We start from the raw sequence: 7,509 nt of genomic DNA, 5'->3' as shown, positions 1-7,509 counted from the left end.
TCAGACTGAAGAAGTCTCTCGGACGAGAGACGAAACGTTTCTACATTTTTTGTTGTTTTGCTTTGTTTTGGTTTTTTTTGAATGTCCAGAGAACCAGATTTAACTTTTTTAGATAGACTTAATATAGTTTGACTAAGTAAAATCCCTCAGGTTCTCTCTAGATGCTCCACAACAGAGGGTTAACAGTCTAATCAATCGTGACACACTAATTACCAATAAAGCAGACACACATTAATATGAACAAAGAACCTGATTTTAGAGAGACCAGGGTATCATAAAACTTATCTCTGGAATGCAGTAAGAGGGGGCATTGAGGGGGCGGGCTAGACCAGTAACCATGGCAACCTAAGGTCTAAACCAATCAGAAAAGCTAGCCTTCTCAAACTTTGATAAAAGCCAAAAATAACACACGCCCAGCGAGCATTTCCGGGGAAGCACAGACCGAGACGGTTCGTTCTTTAATGCTCCAAATATATGCATATATTTTACAAATGTTAATGTTTGTCTCTGAATATCTGTAACTCCTGTTTGTCAAATAATTTTTTTATACCGAGGGCGAGGTCTCAGCTGTCTTGAACACGACGTGATGACCACAACACTTCCACTGTTGCCTGTGTGCTTGCTCAGGATGGGAGACTGTGATGAAGTGAAGATTCAACACAGTCTGCTGGCTTCCTTAGATAGAGAACTTTTAATAACTGGCTTTTATAATGTATGTGAATGTTTTTGTACAGTGCCCCAAGAAAACTTCTTTTTCAGCTTGACCATATATTTTACAAACTGAATTGAATCTTTGGCCCGCAAACCTTGAGTTTGGTGTGATTTAGATCATAATAAAAATGCTGATTTGTGGATTTTAACTCCTGCTTCAGTTCACTTGATACTAACTTAACCTCCATGTTTAGCTTTTTAACCATCCACCCATTATCTTTACCCGCCTCCTCCTTTTCGGGTCGCAGAGGTCACTGGTGCGGTGCCCATGTCCAGCAGTCACTGTGCAAGAGGCGGGGGACATCCTGGACAGGTCTCCAGTCCATCACAGGGACACATCGAGACAAACGAGACAAACAACCATTCACTCTCTCACTCACACCTAGGGACAATTTAGAGTTACCAATCATCCTAACATGCATGTTTATGGTCCGTGGCAAGAAACCGGAGTACCCAGAGAAAACCCACGCATGCACGGAGAGAACATGCAAACTCCACCCATAAAGGTCCTGGGCTGGGATTTGAACCGACGACCTTCTCGCTGAGAAGTAACAGTTCTACCAACTGGGCCACCCTGCTGCTCCTCAACAACATATCTAAAGAAAAAGGATTGTGTTTGATAAATGCTCTTTTTGTAGACTCTGATGTTAATAAAATTAAACTTGTTTCTTAGATCCATATAAACAACCATAAAAAGCTTTTTTTTGTCTGTTTTGTTTATACCAGAGTGATTTCCTCAAGTTTATTAAAGTTTGCATGTAAGGATTTGTTGTTGTTGCAGGAAAAGCATGAAGCAGAGACAAAAAGTGATGTAATGAATCATCTCTGACTCAGCTTGTTTTGTTTCAGTCTTCTTCTGTGTCATTCAGGACACCTCTTGTGTCCACATCATGTCTGAGCTGTAACAATATGGTTCCTCATTTGATACAGTTTCAACATAATTTTTAGTCACTAAACTAAAAACAGTCTGATGTTTTATTTGTACTTTTGAAAATGTTCCCTACTAAGCTGAGCATCTACTTATTTTATTTATTTGTTTGTTTTATTATGACTTTTATTTTTATTTTTTCCAAATAAGGGTCTTTATGATTCAGTCATTCAGGATGTGTTCAAAAAGACAAAAAAAAAACAAAAAAACAATAAAACTAGAGTGTGGCACCAGGTGTCTTCTATGTTGAACATTTTCACAATATTCTAATTTTCTGAGATACTGAATTTGGGGTTTTCATTAGTTGTCAGTTATAATCATCAACATTAAAAGAAATAGTCAATAGAACTCTGTGTGTAATGAATGAATATAATACGCAAGTTTCACTTTTATGAATGGAATTACTGAAATAAATCAACTTTTTCATATTTAAATATGTGTTATCAAACAATGCAATTTCTTTAGAAAGTTCTTTATTGTTAACAGATGGCGTAATTTCAGACAGAAACAATATAAAGACATTTCTTCATTCGTTTTGTAATTATTTAACATCCCCAAATGTTTGTTTTCCCAAATTCATTCAACCTTTATTTAGACAGGTTAATCCCACTGAGCCTCGAGGACTCATTTACAAGAGAGACCTGATTTCAACAAAGACTGATGACAACAATGGGTAACAGACGCGACAAGACAATCATAAAAGAGGCATACAGATTTTTTTTAATACAAATTAAAATAAGATGGCAAAAAATAGCAAAAACAGCTAGATCATACATATACATATGCCATGTTTTTATTGTTGTAAATAGATATCCAGCTTTTTCATTTATCCTTTATTTATACAGGTTAGTCCCACTGAGTCACGAGGACTCATTTACAAGAGAGACCTTTTATTTTCACAAACCAAAAAGGATTGTTGAAGTTTATGTAAAACAATCCTTGAATTTATTAGTATGCTTTCACATTTGTGTGAGCGGGCGTGTATTTACTTCCAAAACACGTAAAATTACTTATTCGACAAAAAATATTTAATTTATGTTTATCGTCCCCTCCTACTTCGCAGCCGAGCTAAAGTTAGTTTTACGTTTGACGTCGCTTTAGGGCGGTGACCTACCAGCTTCTGACTCCGCCCACAGGCACTTGTTTTTTTTTTTTTTTAATTCAAAGATGGCGGATCAAACAAACCGTGGCGTGCCTCTGAGCACGGTAAGTCGAATTTATTCCAAATCTCGGCGACTTAAAACGTAAACTTTAAACAGGAAGGCTTAGAGATATATTTTTGCAAGCAATGAGGTCAGAAATCATTCCACACATCTTGTGTCATTGTAGCGTCCACGATCCTGACAACAACATTGCTGCGGGACCGAGCTAACTTTAGCTGTTCTGTGTTTTCGCAGCTCGTTAGAATATATGAGGAGTGTTAGTAAACAAGAAAAGCAAGCTTTGTGTATCGGAATATTAACTGTGACTGTGCTGTGAACTCAACTGGACTTGGTTTCGCTTTCGAGTAAGGTCTCGTGACTCGGAGCATCACATACAGAGAATTGAGCTGGGCCTCACGATTTTATTATGTAACATTGGCTTTTTGAGCAAGACTCCATGCATCTTTATAAATAATTAAAGTTAGTTTTAACTTTGGGATAATGTAAGTTAACAATTAGCAATGTTAACACAATTTATACCTGAAGTCTGCAATCATTACAACCAAAAGAGCCTTTTCAGCTCTTTTTATTTTTTATTTTTTACTAAAGAAAGTGTTTCCATCGCTGCAAATCTAAAACTATGGTCCTCCCCTGGAAGTCCCAGGGCCATTTTCAGTTATTTGTGGTGGGGGTGGTGACCCCCGTGCTAGAGAAAAGTGGGTAAATAAAATAGAAACAAGAATAAATGTGATATGCGTATGTGCAATAAAAATAAAAATAATAATAATTGAAAACAGCAGAGTTGTAGAAATTAAATAAATGAAACTTTGATATTTAGGCCATTCTAAAATATATTTGTGTGTGGAAAATCAGGAATCTGGATGTGCAGATGATCAATTAAATTCAGATTATTTATATTTGCCATTGAATGTACTAGCAGAACTATGAAGGCAGATATGAAATCTGTACAGTCGGCTTCCCCCTACAGAATTGTTCATCTGAAACTGGCTTCCCTGCTGGGCCTTGGATAGACCAACTTATCTCAAATTGCTCCTGGAGGTTATGTAAATTATGAAGCCCTGCTCTGCCCCCCGAACATCTGTGGACCCTTATCAGGGCTGAGCCAGCTGATAAGACGCTGTGCCATCTCTATCAGGACTATGGAACTTTCTGGCAGTGTTCACGGACAATCTCACTGTATTTGTCTCCCCCCACCCCAAATGTCATGTCTATTTACTTTGCTTTTGTGCCGAGGTAGTTGTTTTTTTTTTGCTACCTTACACTGCGCCCTGTGTATCAAGGACATAGAGTGAGAGATCAGATGTTTTATTTTATACCGTCTTTCCTCATGTTTTTCTTTTCTTATCTAAGCGATAAAGGCAGCACTTCACAACGAAGCTGCAGCCTCCGTGCACCTCTGTCTACCTTTGTCTTTGGACGGCTGCATGAAATGTATTTTCGCTGTGCTTAACTGTACAATGACAATGAAGTTGATTCTGATTCTGATATAGCGCCAAGTCACAACAGAATCCCAGGGCACTGAACAGATTCATATATATATTAAAAGAAAGTTGACACTATTTATCTGAGGAGCAGTAAGGAAGAAGTAAAAGCAGCTATGAAAAGAATGACAAGTGGAAGTATGGAAATTGGATCGAAAAAAGGATAAAAACAAAAACAATTGGATTTCTATTCTGTAGCTGAAGTCGTTTTGCTTCTCATCTGAGGATCTTTCTTAATTCAAAATGAGAGCATGGAGTTTGAGTTTTAAGATGCAAGTGTTCTGTAAATTGTAATCACATGCAGATTGCCCTCACTCTCCTCACAATAGAGTTCATCAGGGTCTTTTTTAGCCTGACTCACATATGGGACACTCTTGTCACATGAATGAATCTCTTGATTGCAGTGCAATCAGTATCAGAATAAACTTTATTGGCATTGCACCAAGATACAACTCGAGCATGTACGTACAGTCGTCCGAAAGATGGGCGGAGTGCACGAAGCTGCAGCTATAGAAAGCATGGCCTTATTATTCAGAATAATATTTTTGAATGATAATATTAGATGAAGCTTTTGTCTTTGGTTACTCATGTCCCAGGAGAAATTTGATAGTCGGCCCGTCTCCAAGGCCGTCGGGGAGTCAGATTCAGATAAGCTTGATTCTTGTTTTTCTTCAGGCAGAGATTACTTTTTTCAAGCCTTGAGTCCATCTGGGCATTCTGGTTCTGAAATGGCCTAATTGTGGGATTCCATTCCACTGATCCATGTTATGAGTCTCCTTCAAGGTCGAACCCACCACGCTGACGAGTCCCAGAAGCCGCAGGTGGCCTGCGATTCTCATAAATCGCCTCAACCTTATGGTTAAGCTCGTAAACCAGATGATTTAAAGTTCCTACTGCACAGACCAAACCTTCACACTGACTCAGAAGCTTTTCCATGGCCGAAACTGCTGCCTATGTCTTCTTCAAAAGTCGATAAAACAGAGCCCCGCCGATGCCAAAAAGCAGAGTCCCTGCTATCATAATTCCAAATATGTAAACGTCTTCACCATCCTCCTGAGACAGGACTGAGAGGCACATCATCTGCCACACTCCCCATGGATCCATGACATACTCCACAGCGTGAGTCTCAGCTGGACACGCCGGTTCTCCAGGACCATGTCGCTTTGTTGAAAAAATCTTATCAATAGAGTTGAACGCCCACGATACCAAATCCATAATCTTCTTAATTTATGTTCGGGAGTTGAGACCCAGGCACTTCAGACACACAGAGAGCAGAGCAGGAAGAAGGAAACACGGGGGAGGGATGACAGAAGCTGCCACCTCGATGAGAGTCAGGGAGTGATATAGAAATGATTATTTTAATGCTTTTATGTCAATTTATCACTCATTTACATGTAGTTTGAAAACACACTTATACAACGTGTTATTCACATATTAGGGATTGTATTTTGTATTATGTTTTATGAGGTGTTGGGTCGCCTTTATGCCTGTTCAAACATATACTTTGTGTGTGTGTTGCTTATAATATTTAGACACTCTTTGATGGTTTGCAGAAGGGACGGAGGGGTGCTCTTTAGGAATGCTTTAATAAGCATTAGGAGTGCTCTTGACCTGGAAGCTTTGGCCTGCTTTTACGGTCACAGGCGCTCCTTACTGGAAGGATGAGCCATCGCTTTGATGATGGTTTAATTAGATCCGTTGTTCTGGTAACCATCAAACTTGTTTTGCACTGCTCTCACGCGATCCGGTCAGGAGGTATAAAGGAAGTGTGACAGGCAACTTAATCTTTGGAAGTCCTGTGATGGATCAGCCGCGCGCTGGTGCCATACGCCATTTTTGATGTGATTCTTCTTTACCTGGGTCGAAAACGACTTCCCGGCCAGTGTCACGGTGAGAAGTTATTTCATATCAATCTGTGTGTTAAGAGTGTACATGTTTTTTGCTTGGCTGTTTTCTGTGGCAGGATAATAAAGGACACTTATTACTCCTAGCAGTAACAGCTTCTGTCTTTTATTTTTCCCTATTTGTCTGAATATGTGCCGACCGTTTCACGAGCCCTTTTGATAAAGAATTTCACAATACAAGGGTCTTGGTTAGTTTAGAGTCTTGGTTAGGTTTAGGGTCTTGGTTAGGTTTAGAGTCTTGGTTAGGTTTAGGGTCTTGGTTAGGTTTAGGCACAAGGGTAAGGGGGTTAAGTTTAGGGTTGGTCCTCTGGGTCAGGTTTAAGCTTACATTTAGGAAAAGAGTTACATGAGCAGGAAAAAACAAAAAAGACACTTCCTGGTTTACCCCCATGCGACGCTGCCTATTATCAGCAATAATAACGATAATAACGTACCTTTAAACCTACTAGGAGGTAGGTGGGACAGTTTGACCGCTACATATGGGGATGATAACAACTAATAACGGCCATTTAATGGACTGATAACATCCGAAGCTGCTTGGTTGTGACATATTGTGCAGATTTAATTTCTTAACTTTCAGTTTTTATTTTTTTGGTCGTCATGATTTTGCCTTGAGTGCCTTTAATTGTGCTTCTGGGCTCCCAGGTTGGAGTGCGTCTTCAAAAATCACTACATCCTCTCGAGCTTTGCATAAACAAATAGCAAGTCTTGGTACGCAGCGAACGTCTTTAATACGAGATGAGTCTCAGTGTCGGCAAACAGCTAAAGCCTGGAGGTTCGCCTCTCGCAAGCAGAGGGTCGTGTAGTGTTCGAGTTGGTGTGTGGTGAAGTCTCCCTCGACACCTGAAGGTTCATCCTTTAGCAGCTGGCTCAAGGTTGAGGATTAATGTCGCTGCTTCACTTCACACACAGAAAGGAGGCATGGAGTTGCGTGTGTCATGGAACCTCCCGTGGAGCAGCACACGTCCAAACAAGGCCATGTCTCCTCATTCGCACACACTCATGGGGTCAAGAGTGAACCCAGTCTGCTCTTTTCTCTAGCTGGAGTGGAAAGTTGCAGAACTGCTGGGAAATCCAGAAAACGGTAACCTGAAACCTCAAAACTAAACAGATGTGGACACTAAAGAACTGTGGAGCAAAGACAAAGCGCTAACATCGATAACTGTCTGACAGAACTCTTTCAAAATGTCTCAGATATATTTTTAAAGAGCCGGTGTTGGCAGCGGACAACTGGTGTCAGGTCAGGTAATAAAGATGAGGCCTGGTGCATCACATTAGTTATTAATATTAATTAATTAATATGACCTTAACTCATCACAAAA

Source organism: Nematolebias whitei, chromosome 13 (genome assembly GCF_014905685.2).
Source record: "Nematolebias whitei isolate Nwh7 chromosome 13, NemWhi1, whole genome shotgun sequence".
In the NCBI taxonomy this organism is placed as follows: domain Eukaryota; kingdom Metazoa; phylum Chordata; class Actinopteri; order Cyprinodontiformes; family Rivulidae; genus Nematolebias; species Nematolebias whitei.
The sequence above is the reverse complement of the archived record's forward strand: the minus strand, read 5'-3'. Positions refer to the sequence as shown.